The 17,133-nt window shown below is 35.7% G+C and overlaps 1 protein-coding gene across 1 annotated transcript in view; it reads right to left on the reverse strand.

The window, feature by feature from the left end:
- The window catches only part of LOC5569370 (ras-GEF domain-containing family member 1B), a 166,532-nt gene extending 156,416 nt beyond the window's left edge, over window positions 1–10,116 (reverse strand). The window contains exon 1 of the mRNA XM_021844775.1: window positions 9,421–10,116. The gene's annotated coding sequence lies outside the window, so the exon portion shown is untranslated. The remainder of the gene's footprint in view (window positions 1–9,420) is intronic.
- Window positions 10,117–17,133: the final 7,017 nt, after the last annotated feature.

A 17,133-nucleotide genomic window follows, 5' to 3' on the forward strand; every position in this document is an offset into this window, starting at 1 on the left:
TATAGCATTTCTTGCTTTGAGCACCTTCAAAACAACTTTGGCACGTTGAAATGCCGTGAAATCTGTCAAAACCATCTGCGTTCATTTTTCTGTTCACTTGCGTTCAAATTTTTGAACTGAACAATGAGCAAGCCTAGTTGATCACTCCGTTTTATAAATTGAACTGGCACGCGAACTTAACGCGTTCAAATGCACCACTGATGCGGGTAACTTTGATAGTGCGAGACCCACATGATATTTATTAAACGAAATATTGTCTGTTAATAAGTTTAGCAAAACGAATGCTAAAGTGAAGTGTATTAGCATGACACTCTATTTCAGATCTATTTTCATTAGAATCGAGTACATTTGGGAATATTAAAAATCGATGAGAATTAAGAATTTCCTAAACGCTTACAAACAATATGTTCTACGATCATGATTTGGGGGGTGCCAAAGGGGCAAATGCACCGGGCCCCTGATTAAGACCCAGAGAAGTGAAAAGAGTAGTACTTTCTTATTTTATGCTCTGCGTTTCGCGTCCATTTTGTACTAAGGGCCCCGTCAAGAGATCTGACCCGGGCCCCCTGAAGTCCAAATCCGACACTGTCTACGATCATAAGTAGATGAAATTTTGAAGATTTCGTCACTTATCCTTGATAGCTTAGTTGTAGTAGAACTTGAGTTCGGTCTCAAATCTCTTAACGAAAAGCGTTTTTGTAAACTGGGGCCATTTTTCTCATTAACTCAGAGATTTCCATATAACGTTCAAAGCCTAATTCACGTAATTCTTTCGATTTTGTTCGATTGTATGCAAATCATAGGAGCACCCAAAATGAATGATACTATGACATTTTTCGGAATGCCGTTTCCCGGAATGACCCATTTCCCGGAATGACCCATTTCCCGGAAGCCCTTTTTCCGGAATACCACTTCCCGGAATGCATCAAAAATAAACAACCGCAGATTTTGTGGTGAGAATGTGAGAACTGAACGGCTTACAATAGCCCTAATATTCGTAGCGAATAACGCGTAACTATTCAGCAAGACCACAGCTAAGTGGCGCGGATACCAATCCCCCAGGTCAAGGTTTTATTTGGGTTGGAAAATCCTTCTACTTTCAAGAGCATAGAGTTGCTTTGTCATTTGGCGAAGTACATTCTCAGTTAATCACTGTAAAAGTGCTAATTTGAATATTTGACCGAGAAACAGGCTCTGACCCTGTTGGAACGTCATATCAGAAAGAAAAAGAAGAAGATGATATCTAAGACAAGACCTGCTAGGTCAAATTGCAAAAATGAAACCAATTGCCTGTCAAAAAAGACCACATCTTATTTGTTGTTTTTGGCAAAGGCCTACTTCCACATTGTTAAATTGAATTGCAATAAGGTACTTTGTTGGTATTCCAGCCGAGGTGCTGGTTTATAAGCTAAATTTTCTACAAAAAGTTTTGAAATTTTTTATTCTATGCCGTAAGGGTAATTGGGTGAAAATAAACAGGACAGTCGCAGTTGAGCTGTTACGTCTTGTCCTATGATTACACCAATTAAAAATTACATTAATTCAAAAGGTGGCGAAGGAGACAAAATTGACAAAGGGAGAGTCGATCAAATATGTCAAAATTTTGCGTGAAATTATTTGTGTAATTCAATGACTCAACAGAATAACGCTTGAAAGAAGGGAAAATTTCTAATGTTAAATATTGCAACCTTTCCGCCGAAAATTTTTCTGCCGGTTTAATTCAGAAGAATGACAAATGTTCAAAAGAAGGGTGGAGCTCTATGAAAATGGCAGTAGCTATTATTGGAATTCATGTTGATGGATATGTTCATCACTTTGAACATTATTATTTGTTTTAATGGCATAACTCGAAAAGGTCTGCAATCCGATCCATAACACGGATGCCTGGAATCATTCTAGGTCTGTTTTTGAAAACATGTTTCTCTTGGAAACATGAGCTTAAATGGAAACGTTAATTGTCAATGCAAGACAATTTATTTAGTTATGAAAAATATCGGTCATGGGAAATTCCTATCCTGAAAACATCTGATTTTGAGAGGTGCTATTTTCGGTACGCTACATCATCAAGAAAATCGTAATTATGTCTACTCTGGGGTTGGTTCGACTGAATTCAAATTTGAATCGATGGAACATCCGCTACATTACCCGGGATACCATTACTCGGAATGCAATTTAAACGGAGCTCATTTGTCAGAATGATTCATTAATCAAATAGAACTCTACCTAGAAGGACTATTAATTGTGGAGCTGAATTTGGTTATATGTAGTCATAACCGTTGGTTGTTCGACGGCTTTTCAGTCTTGACAAAATTTTATAACTGTTATTTGATTTTGTCCAACATTTCGGTCCGTTTGGGACCTTCTCCTGGGACTCTGGATTTTTTGGTTTTTGTTATAAATTTTGCATGTTTAATTTTAATATGTTTGATTTTTTACCAACTGTTACAGTTCTAAGTTTTTATTACAGAGTCCTTGAAGAAGATCCCAAATGAACCAAAATGTCAGACAAAATGAAATAACAGTTTTTTTTAATTTTGTCAATACTGAAAAGCCAATCTTTCATCAATAGTCAAAACCTGCAATTATCAAGAAAGTAAGAAATTTACAAACTCAAAAACGTTTAATGTATCATTTCCTTCGTTTTATGTGTAGTCTTTTTATTAAATTATTTGTACTGAATAATCAATCTCAATATTATCCATAGTTGTGTGGTATTGAAAGAACATTGTCATAGATCTTGTCTTCCAACCCTGTTATGATGGCTGACAATCAAAAGCCTGTTGATAGAACTCCGAGAATGTAGCATCGGATCGGACATCAAACGATCTAGTAGGCATGGCACAACTTCGACGCCTCACTCCTACAGTAACGTCAGAATGAAAGGTTCTTCGTGGGGCTCCCGCTTGCCAACAACGATTCGGAGCTTCACAATATTATTGTTCCTTTTACTCATGAACAATTCTCACTGAAACCAGACCGCCATATTAGAAAGTAGAATTCCAATTTTATGTCATTGATTGCTAGTATATGCTAAAACTAGAAGCGGGTGGTCGATTTGTTTTACTCAAACTGATGGACCCATCGTATGGCAGCTAGCAGAACAGTTTGCAAAAAAGCCCATTTATCATAAATATTAGTTTTTTTTCATGTGATATGTGTTTTTTCCCTTAGAATACATAGCAAACTTTTTCGTTTAGAGGAAGGAAGTAGCTTGTATTTGAAGCTGGAAAAATTGGCGGCCATTTTGAATTGGGCCACTATCTTGAATTTCGTCAGAAAATCCGTTCTTTCACCATTAGCACACCGCTCATTTGGATTCTGAGATCACTATCAGAAGGCTGTGAAAAAAACTGAGCAAGAGCGGCTACACAAACTAGGTAAGCAATTGTATGTACCCTATGAAATGAACGATTTTCTAAATCACGTTCTATGATTTTGGCGTATAAGGCGTGCACAGTGTTTGAACAACAGGGGATTGAGATAGGCAAATTTGGTCTAGTTTCAGGAACTTCCTTGGCATATGCATATGGGCCACTGGACACCGGAGATGTTCCGGATTTTCCAAGGTCATGTCCAATTGTCATTTTTTCTTTTGCGGTGTACAGTTGGATAGATGTTTGCAATTTTTCTAGAAACTAGAACTAATAGGGAGTTGAATGCTGCCAGACGCATTGAAATTCATTGGAAATCTTCAGAAATACGACCATTTCCGTAAAACTGGTTCAGGAAAACATGGTCAGTCATGTTTGTGTTTCCAATCATGTAAAAATTATCTGGAGTTATATCCAAATGGGAATAAACCCATATTAATCAATAATAAACCTTCAAAATGATGTTTCCAGCAGCATATTTTGAACCATTAGATGCACAGACCGGTGCATAGTAGGTTCCAGGTGCCCTGGAGGAAGTGGCCAACTAGGAACATATCTGGAACCACATCAATATGGGCATCCAACTTCAGAATTTTCGAAGGTTATGCTTTCCAAAGTATGCTGAAAATGCTTCAGAAGGCATAACCTTTGAAAAACATGAAGTTTGATGCCTATATCGATATGGTTCCAGATATGTTCCTAATTGCCCACTTCCCCAAGGGCATTTGGAACCTAGTATAGTGTGGTCTGTGCATCTAACGGTTCTGAATATGCTTCTGGGAACATGATTTTGAAGGTTCATTCCCACTTGGATATGGCTTCGGATAATATTTAATGATTCGAAACACAAACATGACTGACCATATTTCCGGAACCATATTTCTGAATATTTCTAACGAATCTTAATGCGTCCGGTGGCATTCAACTTCCTATTAGTTCTAGTTTCTAGGAAAATTGTAAACATCTATCCAACTCTACATCGCACAAAAATACTAGCGACAGAAAAAAATACATTTGGATATACCCTCAGAAAAATTCGGAACATCTCCGGTGCCTATCCCCTGTATCAATACAAACATCATTTTTTGTACAAAATTGCAAACATCATTTTTTGTACAAAATCATTGTTTCTTTTTTCTTCGAGCTCAGTGGTTGAATGAATTATACACCTTGTTAGCACTCAACTAGTGAATCCAACATTTAGAAAAGGTAAACCTGCTTTCACCTTTTAGCACTCATTATAGCTTGCACCGGTATATTTTATTCAAAAACTTCGAACAAATTGTACTACTCGGGACAGAATGTTTATTTTAAATTATGTTTTCTTTTCGAGGTTGATGGTCCTCGGACTGATAAGAGAAAAAAAAAACCGTGAAAAAATTCTGTATGTGATGTGGTGAAATATTTGTGAAGTCACAATCAAGAAACCCATTTCCGTTGGTGGGTTACCCGTTTATCTATTATTCACCACGGTAGGTACATTGTTCTCCTTTTTCCAAAAAAACGCAAAATTTATTGACAGGGAGTGCTAATTTGAGCAAACAACCGATATAAATCAACCGATCCTCTGGTGTGGCGACCGAACCGCATTAACCATAATTGGCAGGACCCACATTTTGTTTATTTGGGGGTTAAATTTCGCAATCACATAAATTATGCATTTTTCAGGAACACCATCCTTCTGCAGCAGCTTTGAATTTTCCCTTCCTTTTTCCCGCACGTGTTCTTCATGTGGAACAACATTTTGGTTATTGAAAGCCGGTATTCGTGATTCGCAGGAGTTCTTTAGGGATTAAACGAACGATACTGCAGCCACTTCCGCAGCATGTCAGTGAGAGAGCAAACATTCGTTTGATGTTGTTATCCGTTATCGTGATATGGTGCTATTGTTTGGAGCTCATATTTGAAAGCGCCAGGATTAGCGCAGTGTTGAGGTAACTGAGTGCAAATAGAATTACTGCTTATCAATGTGCATTGAAATATGCGTGATGTGAATCAATGATCATTGGTGGTTTCGTTAAATTTAATTATACAGATATTTTAATTATGGATAAATCAATATGACCTACCCATTCAAAGGCAGTAGAGCGTATGATTGATAGCACAAACTAGCTTCGTATATAGTACGTATCATATGTTGCGAGAAAATTTTAATTTCACTATTACATTTTCTTTTATAAGGATGGTTGATTCAGTAATAGAATGGTTTTTAGCGTGCTACGGACAAATTTTATTTTGTATATATTTTTTTTAACATGGCCCTCGTCAAAAAGAATGAATGTAAAAATATCTTGATATGTATTAAGGAAAATGTAGAAAACAATTCACAACCTTAACTTTTTTGCTTCTTTGCACCAGTGCACTTCAGTGGTACGTTCATTCAATAGTAAGTTTTATGGAAATCAATGTAAACTAGATTTAAGAACAATGTAATGGTTCTATCATTCTCAGATTATTTTTATCTGAAATAAAATGTAAATGCATTCGAACGACTATCATTACACTTTGGTAAAACTAAATTAAGCCTCTATGGCTGTGCACGCAAATATCAAATGCGGGAACACCAAACGATTTTTCACAAGAAATGCGGTGCCGTAGATAGATTTTCTTGCTCGGTCGGCAGTGATTTAGAAAATCGTTGCTAAGTGTCCTTTGATTGTATGTGTTAACGCATTTGGAGAACGTTTAGTGAAGATTTGCACCTCAAAAGCAAACAGCAATATTAACATTTTGTTAACAAAATATTACGTTTCATTTGCCTTGGCAGTTTGGATTTTTTGTACTAAAGTTGATTTCACCTGCTTAGAGGAAAACAAACGCTTTCAATAAACTTAACCTAAATATGTAACGCAATAATCGTGGCAATTGAACAGACCTCCGCTAACCATGCATTTAGCATCCATGCAGCAATGTTTTGTACCTTGACCTTAGTTTTGGTACTGACGGTTCTGAGTGAGGCTCTGGAAAATTCCTCCAGGTTCCTGCCAATGTTCCCATGTCTCAAGCAAAATTAATTATTTCGAGTCTTTCTTTTTTTTTTTGATTGAAAAAATCACAGCAAAAATTATCCAGACTTCCCGCAAAAAAAGGGATTCCCAAAGAATTTCTCCGCAGATTGCATTTTTTTTCACAGATTATTATTTTTTAGATTTCTTTAAAATCAAGGAGCAAAAACTCTCGAAATTTTATTTATTTATTTTTTTTAAATGTTAACAAAGAAATGTTTAAAGAATTCTTACATTCTTATAAAGTTCCTAGCAGAATACGTTCAAATGTTCTACCAAAAACTCTTCCAAGAAAACACTCAAAGAATTCCCGAGAAATTTGTTCAGGGATTTCTTAGAGAATTATATTATTGTTCCTTAAGATTCTCCCGAAAAAAATATCAGATATTTAGTAGTAAGTATTTTCCGGAGATATTTTTCTTTGAACCGTACTAAAGAAATCCCCAAAAGAAAATCCCACAAAAATTCCCGAAAGAAATTTTTTGAAGAAATTTTTCATCATACTTACTAATATTTTGGAATTCATCCTTAAACTTCTAGAATCTCCAAAAATTCCATCAAGTAGTTTTAGCTTCTAGAATTAACCTAAATATTTGTTTTTTTTTTTCGGGCGGTACACACTAAACACACTACGGTGAATTTCACCGTTATCTCAACAGCTGAACAGTTCGGTGAAATAAAACATCGGATTTCGTCGGAATTTAACGGATTACGGTGATTTTTTACCGAATACTGTAAAAAATTACCGTACTCCGTTAATTTATTTCACCGAACTGTTCAGCTGTTGAGATTTCACAGGAATCCGTAAAATAATTTAAGTGTGTAATCTCAGTATTCGTCCATAAATAACATTAAAAAATGTATTCACTCTTCAATTTTAGGTTCAAAAATTTCTTCATGAGTATCTCAATATTTTAAGGGATTGCTTTACAAATTCCTCCGAATCACTCCAAAAGCAAAACGGTTGAGAATTCTGCAACTCAAAACTCCTACAATTTACCATGTTTATACATTCCATCAGATTTTTCTTTGGAAATTATCTTTGAAATCTATCCTTCTTTGACTTCTGGTTTTCTGGAAGTCTGTCAGAAAGCCTCTAGAAATTCAGCCCTCGTATCATACATAAATTCAAACCAAGAATAGGATTCTGACAATAATTGGTAAAATTATTTCCAAAAAAGCGTTTTAATGAAGATCAATACAAACTTCTATATTAATATCTTAATAAATCCATTCCCCCTTCCCAGTTAATTTGCTACATATTTCTCCACAGATTCCTTTACCGCTGTGCTAACTTTGTAAGCAAAAGTTTTCCTGGAGTATTTCAACAAATGCTCTCTGAAGATTCGAAAGCAAGAGACATTTCAAAAACAATTTTCTTTCCAATTCATGAATAAACGGGGGATTTGAAGCAAATTTCTAGAAAAAAAAACACAGATGAATTTTTGACGCAATTTGAGATGTATTTTCGAAACATTTCTAAAGGACTTTTGACGAACTTCGTGAAAGAATTTGTAACAAAATTTTTGAGAAAAATATTTGATGAAACTCACAGAAGAATTTCTAGTGAAATATCTCAGTATTAGATTTGGCAAAATTAATGTTTTTTTGGAGGAATGACGAGAGAAAACTTTTGAATGATTAGGTAGCGTTTTTTTGTTCAATCCGGTGACATATTCCGGAATAAACTTGCTTATAAAAAGTAGACATAGAAGGAATGAATGTCCACCAGGAATTTGCTTAAAAAATATGAACAAATCCCACGTTTTATTTGACTAATTTCCATGAGATTTGCAAAAGTTCTGAAGCTACCCTTCAATGTTCCTTGAGGATTTTGATTATACTAAAATTTTATAAAGAATATCGGAAATTTTTTTTAAAAACTTTGCTACAAATCTGTTGGAAATTATTCAAACAATTTAAGAAATGATTAGTTTTCTTTGAAAAATTAAAGTTTAAGCAATAAATATATTCATGCAAAAATACTTAACACATTGAATCAAAATCAAAGAGAGAATTTATTGCTGGAGTAAAACACTATGGTCGAAGAAACCCCATTCCGAAATTCCTTCGACAAAAATTCCCGCTATGTATTGCCTGAGAAATTCCTTCAGTAATTTTGTCTATTTTTTCAATTATTTTTCTCGGACATTAACTTGAAGTTAATTTATGGATTTTCTAGTAAATTCTAATAAGGGAAATCATCATCACAAGCCTCCTCAAAAACGTGAGAAATCAGAATGCAGTGAATATGCTGCTTTGTGTTGAAACAGCATTCTTCGCATTATTAAAAAAAAAACAAGTTTGGGAATCCAGTTTCCAGGATATTGACGCTTTTTTGTACCACGGTATTTTTTTCAACGGAGATGTGCGCTTATCGCAACAACAAGAAACTAGTTCTAACAGTAAATCAAACGATGGTAAATTTTTCGGTTGTCGCACGATTCACCGAAGTCAGAACAGCCACGTTGATGCTGTGTACGACAAGCGAGGTTTTCTGGATGATTCTCGAGTGGGCCAGGTCCCCCTGTTCCTACGCCAATGAATACAAACCGACCACTGCTAAAGATAAAGTCTATCAGAAAACATGGTTAATTTCGACTAAAAATAGACTAAACGGCAAACATGTATTTGAAATAATTATCAAATACAAAGATTTTTGCTTTTAAGTCTCAACATTGTTAAATTTTCGATCTTGTGTACTTAATGTCCAGGGCTTCAACCGAACAGGAAGAGGAGCTCATTAGTTCCAACGGTTAAAAAAACTCACTGATAGGTAAAGGAAAACGGCATACGGCTGATTTAATTTAATGTGTCCACTCTTTCTCTATCAATTCAAACAAAAAAATCTCTGGTATAATGTTTGCATATCAATAGTTATATGAATATCGTTATTTGTACATTAATACCGTTGAAAAAAAAATCCTTGCACAACTCCATGTTAGTTCCGAACGAAAATTCCTATTTTAGCACAAAAGAACTTGCATGACAGAGCGATAACACTGAAGTGAGATAATGGGGCGTATATTAAATTTTCACATTACCGCAAATTATATCCTTAATGAGATCTAACGTTGGTCCTAGTCATCTCACCGAAGTTCTTATTTGCTTTCACACTAAGAGCTAGAACTTTCTCCGGCACACTTCACGTTCAGATCTGTTCTCACTTGCACCGTTTGTTTCTTTTATATCAGCACCCGTTGAAAATGGCCCAACAACAGGTGCCTAATTACTTATGTATTCGGTTTCACTTGTTTATTCTACAGTATTAGCCTTGGAAAAACGAAACACATAAATGCATGAGGCATTTGCGCTCGCTGTGCTAAACGATTTTCCACTCCACTAACTTGCCGCGCTTTGCAGACTAAACGCCGACCACGACTACATAAAATTCCATTAGGGCAAAACCATGACCATATCAAGCACGAAGGAGACGCATGGTATCCATCACCAATCACTCCAATCATCCATTTATCCGGCAAACACCAACAGGCCGATTAATCACTCTCAACACCATTGACTTTCGCCAAGTAATCCATTAATTAATGAGATTCAGCTGCTAATCCTCTGAGCCTAATCCTTCGATAATCCTCGAACTGAGTCACAGGAACTGGTGGTCTGTTCGATGTGAATAGTTATAGTTGTAGAATCCAAAAAATCCAAAGAGAGAAAACCTTCTTTTCCGGGTACCGGGTAACCGCACTTGATTTTCCCGTCCGCACGAAACGACAGTTCGCGACAAACTGTTCCGCTGTATTCAGCATCACATTGCTTGGCTGAAAAGGACGAGAATTTACTTGGTTCACTTGATTCATCCGGGTGGAACTCATCTTGTATGCAAGCTGCATTGTGGGCTGATGTTCATTTATGCTTTTAAAGGTGAAGTGTTAGGGAGGAATTTACAATAATATTGTTCATTCCTCGGATTGCTGAATGTTACAGCAAAAACCGGTAGTTTGAGGATTGTTTAGCTGTACTTCTGAGCAGAAGCGCCAAGGGTAGGGTAAAAGTTGACAAGCACTTTATGGCCAGGGAAAACCAAGACAATGTTCAATATGGAATTGATCTTGGACCATAAATTTAAAAAGGGTTTTATTGAGATCATTCCGAGACCATAAGACAAAGCATGCTTCAAAATTATAAAGATAATACTTTCCTGAATCACTCATTGTATTGTTCGTTGCTCAATGTTAGTAATCGCTCAATCTCTGGTTGAAGACGGTGCTTTGATTATTTCTATCCTTCTTATCCTCTGAACATGTTCAATTATAAAGATTAGCCTAAAAATATATCAAACTACGTGCCATAAGCAGCTGTTCAAGTAGTTTTTATTTGTATATTTCTGATGCGAAAAACAAATAATAGTCACAAATTATCTACACATTACATTCACGGAGGAATACGACCTTGACAGTGTTTAGATGTGTATTGAATTGATTTGATTTGCTATTTATGAGTTTTCTTTACTCTCCTACCCACTTCTACTCAGCTTGCAGCTTGTTTGTGTAAGGATCTTTCTGCAGTTGGATCAAATTTGCGTAAATGAAATTATCCTCCAGGTATAAGTATCTATCTATATAAATAAAAATGGAGTGATGTGTGTATGTCACGCAATGGCTTGAGAACGGGTCAACGGATTAATGCAAGTTTTTCACTGTTGCACTCCGTAAGGAATGCGACGTGTTCGTGTGAAGAAAAAGTTTGTGAAAGTCTCCGTAATAATCGGGAAAATGGGAGAAGACTAAGGTGTCATTTTGTATGGGGGATTTCTTGACGTTTTCCAACAGCCTACTTGATGGCAAGACGAAGTTTGCCCGGACCACTAGTTTTTAATATATTTGTAGTTCTGTGTCAAAATTTCATGCCGTAGGGATACAAATGCATGCCAAAGCTGAGCGTTTCGTATAACAATCGGCTTTCACTACTTTTATTCTGAACACAACTGTGCATGAATTATAAGCAGAGCATTGGAAGATTATTGATGCAGTATATGCCTGTTCATTTCCTTGTACTTTGTGGTTGTATCTTCCACTTGCTTCTATCTTCCACTCTTAATCTATCACAGTGGATCTATTCTTTCATAGCATTTGCTAGAAACAGAGGCGGACAAAAAACCGTTTCCCTACGCTTTCATTTTTCCATCTTTATAGCACGCCTTTTCTTACGCCTGATACATAGGCAGTCTTCTAACCAAAAAGCAACCTCTCTGCCATAAAATTACAACCACTATACCTTCCCGCATGAACTGGCGTAGATGCAGGGGTATATCCGGTCTACTGCGCACATTGGTCCAGTTTTGAAAAATCATGGCAAAAATTACGCATTCTCAATATTTTACTGTTTTAGCCATTACAAGTGTTTTGAAACATGATTTGAGGTGGAAGACTATATTTTGGGCATAGTCACCAGGTCCGTCGCACTCGGGCTCAGATTGGGTACCACTTCTAGTACTGCATTTGGTCCCTCGGTTGTGCAAAAGGTACCCAAGTTCGACACATCGCAGTACACTTTTCACGGCATTCTAGATTACCTTATGAGCCATAAAATTTTGGGCATTTGCAAGGGACATGAAGGTCTTTAATTTGTCTTTGTAGTCACAGTTTTTTGGTTGTCATCGAGCAAAATTCTAACAAAAATGCTGTATTTCATACGTTTTTTGACTCTCAACTTTTTCAAACAACTATTTTTTTAGGCAAGCTTAGGCAAAAAGAGTCTTCTTCAATCGATTCATTAGTCTTAAACGAGCGTTTGAGCAAAATATCTCCGCGGGGAGTGGCGGGGAGCGATTTGTACGGTATAACTCTTCTTTAAATATTTGAAGTAACTTCGACAATAACTATCAATTTAATAAGGCTTACGACACTTGATTATAAATTTCCATCCGAAGATGTTGAATCTATATGAGAAAAAGTTATCGACCAGAAAAAAATATGCCTCAACCAAAACTTCTTGTACGTATTTTCAATTATCTGCTATAGTAGATGAATGTTTGACATTGTTTTTCAACTAAAAACTAAGTTTGGAAATGGGGTTTTTGCCAGCTATTTGAAAATCTAGACCAATGTGCTGCGGTCCAGTCTTAAATGCGTCATAAATTTCTCCCCTTCTCCTCATTGGTCAGCATTCTGACGAAGCACTGTTGCCTAAAAATAAAAGATCACCAGCACTTATACACTGAGGGTGCATTTTTTATGTCAAAATTCAACCTATCTCTAACTTTTGAATAGTTTTCACACAACTTTTACAATAGTATTCGAAAATTGTGGAAATTTGTAGTTCGTCACAGAAAAAAATGAAAAGAATCGGTTGAGGAACGGCGGAGATATAGCTCTCTGAAGTTGACCATTTTGTATGGGAAAACAGCTTTGGTGCATTTTATATGTCCGATACTGTATGTAATATACCATGACCCCACAGTTATGGATCAAATAGTGTGGAGTCCAACCTATAAAATTCAATAAAACGACATGGAAAAACGTAAAATTGTAATTTAAAAGCACGAATTGAATCGTTTCAAATTGGAACTTCGGTTAGTAAACTGTTTTGAGTGTAATATTTACGTAGGATTGCATAAAAATAAAAAATTGTATCGGTTTTCTGAAAACCATATAGAGTAAGGTGGGGCAAAAGTTCGACCTTAGTGGTATAATCAAAGTTTCCAGGAAAATAATAGCAGATGAAACAAAACTAATACCATACAGCGAACCTTCATCATATTGGCTATGACTTTGCTGAACAAACTTGTGTCAAAATATTTACCCATTTTTAGTTATAACAGTTTCAAAATTGATTGCCTTATTCGAACTTTTGCCCCACCGGTGGGGCAAAAGTTCGAATCTAGTGTGGGGCAAAAGTTCGTTGGCTAAAACACAAAATATCAATACTTTTATGCCAGGCATACTTTCTACCAGCCGTAAACTTATGTTTGCCGAAAAATACACACTAAATTTTCATCAAAAAATGCCCAAAACAGGGTTAATTGTAATACACCCAAAAATAGCAGTTTTTCGCAAAACTAAGGGAAATGTAATATTTTTGTGACATTTTTCGTACGATCAGGCAAATTTCTCTAAATTTGAAGATAATATGTAGATTTCAGGAAATTTGAAAAAAATTCCGTGGGTTTATACATTGCCCCGCAGATTCGAACTTTTGCCCCGCTATGGGCTAAAAATTGATTCCAACTATTTATGGAAAATCTAATCCACGTCAAAGCATCCTTATGATAGGCCTAGAAACGCCCTTACATAAAATATTGAAAAAGATTTGATCTTCATTTGGTTCCATGCATCGAAAGTTTGACCAAATATTACAATATTTACGTCGAAAAACAACAAATAGCCATAACTTTTCCAAATCTCAATCGATTTTTATGATATTTGGAGTGAAAGTCTCTTACTTGAATAGCATTCGAACCACCATGACATTTCTAAGTTTTGATTTGATTTGAGCTAGAAATCTTAAAAAGAAACTCTTGCCCAACTCGAACTTTTGCCCCACTTTACTCTAATGGATCAATTTTTATATTATGGATCAAATTGTGACATATTACGGATCAGTACGCAAAATCAAGAGATTTTCAAATCAATGCATCTGTATTGCATGATTTGGCGAAAGTTTACAATATGTCACATATTACTGCAAAAAATAGCAATGTTAGAGCTGGAAACAAGGGTAGAATGCCATTTTTTGTGATACTGCATTGTAGCAAAACTGAGACATGTACTGTTTTCGCTCCACACCAAGTTTTCCACCCATTTTTGTCTGCTAAAAAATGAAATTTACAAACCTTGATGTTTTATTAGTTTTATCCTTAGTGCTATTGTCTGAAAATTTCGAATCCAATGCCCAAAATGGCAGAAATCTACATTCTTTGGAAGTGATCCATAAGCGTGGTAAACAATCATTTCCTGGTCCATATTATGGATCACTAGTTAGATGTGCTAATATTCGGTATCTAAAATCAACAATCAAGAAAAATGTTTTCCAAAGATGAATTCATACTAAATCGAAGCGAACGAGCATGTTTTATGTTATAACATTTGAATTTTACCACCGGTGGGAGCTTCACGGTGCCCCGACAGACCGTTATTATGTAAAAAAATTGTCCATCAAATCTGAGTGCAGGGATCGATTCCTGAGGTAATTCTGCAACTCTGAGCCAATTTTTAAAAAAATCCCTAGGAGGAATCTCGAGAAATCTTGATTTGAAATTTTTTACTAAAAATTTCGATATAAACCATGTTAAAATTACGCAATAGCACTAAAAAACCTACAAAATTGCTAAAAAATGGCCAAACTGTTCTCAATTAGTATGCAATTGTGACTGTTGTTATAATTAGAAATATTTACAACTAAATTATTTCAGGAATTGATCAAGTATGTTTTGTTTATTTTTCATAGTTTTCTGATCTAAGTTCAATTGATTGTTGTTTTTTTTTTGTAAAATCGATTGAAAGGAAAAAAACAAATAAATTTACAATTACCAATGTTTGTATTTCGAAAAACAAGAATCTTAGAATAAATGTAGCATAATAACAGTCAGAAGATAAGCCATTACTGATTAATCGACTATTTAGAGCAAGTATCAAACGTTTGTTTTAAATCTGGAATGGTTTGGTTGTTCTGTCAACATCAGAATGAACTTACACAGATGTCTTCCACGGGGCCACTGACCTTCACCTGATCGATGCAACTTTTTTTTCGGCATTCGCACAAAATTACCAGCCCACTGAAGTTTACCGCATTTTATTCGCTTAAGGTAAAGATGAATCGAAGCCAAACTTAAAATTTTCAAGAGCACGGATCTGCAGAACCAAACATTCGTTTAAGCTGAAAACTTAATCGATTGGACACTAGCTGGTGGTGACCAATCAATTAGGGTTTCAGCTTAAACGGGTGTTTGGTTCTTCAGATCCGTGATCTTGAAAATTTGAACTTTGGCTTCGATTCATCTTCACCTTAATAGGCCTCGCTCCTGTTCTTAAATAAATGTGGTTAAAGAGCCAAGAATCAGCGTTCTATACAAAACAAACTGACAATGATATTTCATTTCGGCATGCTCGCATTCATCGTTGCTCGCTTTGCATTAAGATTAAAAACTGATTTACTTTTCGAAATACTTTTCAGTGTTGTACGATAAAGGGTCGCAAGGAGTTTTGTGCGAAGTTTTTAACGCAAGAATGGATCTATGAAGTCAGATAAGCCTTTATCAAGCAACAGTGTGGTAATGTCGTTTCCCTTTGCAAGTTGCGGGCCCCTCGACTGGTTGCGTAATCCATAAACGAAGATATTCGCAGTAAGAACACATGTTTTTACAACACGGGAAATATCATTATCACATATCACAAGTGTTCTATGGCTCTTCAACAACTTCAACTACATCCCCATCAAGCACTGCCTCAGCACCAACACAACTGAACCTGCTCATTTCTATACATGTAATCACATACGTTTAAGTAGAGTAAATGGCTTAACAACAAAGCCGAAGCTTATCTTAGTTGCCCCCCTTTGAAATAGTGATACCCCACTCTACTGTATTTCGATCGATTCCAATAGTCATCGTCTACAAAATCAAGGAGTATATGCGACAAACCGCAATATTGAACAGTAAATTCGAAAACTCATCTCAATTTCATTTTATGTTATTTTTTAAGAAAAAGTGGGCACCTCGTCTACAATTTTTACACTTGATTGTATTTATTAGCTTAATCCGCTTTCGCTTATGTTAAGAAATTACCATCTTCTTCAGCTAGATTTTCGTTACTTAGTCGAACGTGACCAGAAATCATTAAACAGATTGGCGATGAGTTCTATTAAAACGAAGTAAATGGTTGCAGCTATAGATAATAGAAGTCCTAGTGAAGTTGATAGTTATATAGTAATTATTGGGGATTTGTTTGAAGTTGTTAAATACTTTGTTAATCTTCGAATACTTGTGACGTATGACAATCATGTTTTCCGTGTAGTTAAAATCCTGTTGTGGCTGACCCAGACAACCAGAAGTCGCATCAAAGTTCACGTAATAACTCGTTTATTCATACAAATAACATCAAACCCGCAAAATACGGTTGATAAAATCGTCAGATCGATTAGTTTCCTCGCATAAAACGCTTTTTTTCTGAGTTCGTTTGCTCATTTTGGTACGTCCCGTACACTCGTACAAAAAAGTCGAATCAATCTGTAGCAGCTATCAAATCAACATTTTTTTATTATAAGTAAAGTCGCATAAGATCATAGGTTAGTTCGGTAGAAAATTTATACACTCGCATTCTATACTTTTTTACATCACATAATATATGCACGTATATCGCCTCCACTTTTGTACGTAGAAGGCCTTTCCGCGACATCTTATGAGTAAAATGTTGCACGTGCAAAGCCTCCAGGTGATTTCGTTATACGTACATTTTGGTTGTCTGGGGAGAATGTAGAACAGGATAATGTTTACGTAAAATGCTGAGGGCAATACTCGGTGGAAAACTAGACGTAAACATCAAGAGTAGTACCAGATGTACAAAGAAGAAAATTTTATTAAGCAAAAAAATACGGCAGACTTCAGTGGGCTGGTCACATAGTATCGAATATAAATAGCATCAATATCATGTTGGATTTTATTTCTTAGATTTTATTCTATTAAACTAAGCTTATGGGTTTAAGCCTTGAAAAAACATACTTAAGCCACTCTGGCAAGTTAAGTCAGTTGTAAATATTCCTAATTATAACAACGGTAACAATTATATACTAGTTCAGAACAGTTT

Source organism: Aedes aegypti, chromosome 2 (genome assembly GCF_002204515.2).
Source record: "Aedes aegypti strain LVP_AGWG chromosome 2, AaegL5.0 Primary Assembly, whole genome shotgun sequence".
NCBI lineage: Eukaryota > Metazoa > Arthropoda > Insecta > Diptera > Culicidae > Aedes > Aedes aegypti.